The sequence below is a fragment of the Myotis davidii genome, unplaced genomic scaffold, assembly GCF_000327345.1.
Source record: "Myotis davidii unplaced genomic scaffold, ASM32734v1 scaffold247, whole genome shotgun sequence".
Lineage (NCBI taxonomy): Eukaryota > Metazoa > Chordata > Mammalia > Chiroptera > Vespertilionidae > Myotis > Myotis davidii.
In genome coordinates, this window is record NW_006299593.1 from 2,121,990 (window position 1) to 2,122,256 (window position 267).

Genomic DNA, 267 nt, shown 5'->3' on the forward strand with positions numbered 1-267 from the left:
AAAACAAAAACTGCAGCCTGCGGTGGGAGCGCAGAGATGGAGACCACGCCGCGCAGAAGGTAAGCCGGTGTCCGGAAGGGGCGCCGCGGCTCGCCCGGGTTCTGTTTGTGGTCCTGGCCTTTGAGACCCGCAGCATCCTTCCACCCCGGCTGGTCCAGACCGGGGAGCGCCTGGCAGCGAGTGCGTCTGGGCGCAGCCCTTCCCGCGGCTGTGTTTCCAGCCTGAAGGTGTCTGTTGATGATGTGACACTGGACGCTCTGTGGGCAG

General features: G+C 65.2%; 1 protein-coding gene across 2 annotated transcripts in view; it reads left to right on the top strand.

Moving 5' to 3' along the window:
• ADD2 (adducin 2) overlaps positions 1-267 on the top strand; it is an 85,523-nt gene continuing 85,256 nt past the window's right edge. For both annotated transcript variants that reach the window (XM_015571506.1, XM_015571507.1), the window contains exon 1: positions 1-59. The gene's annotated coding sequence lies outside the window, so the exon portion shown is untranslated. The remainder of the gene's footprint in view (positions 60-267) is intronic.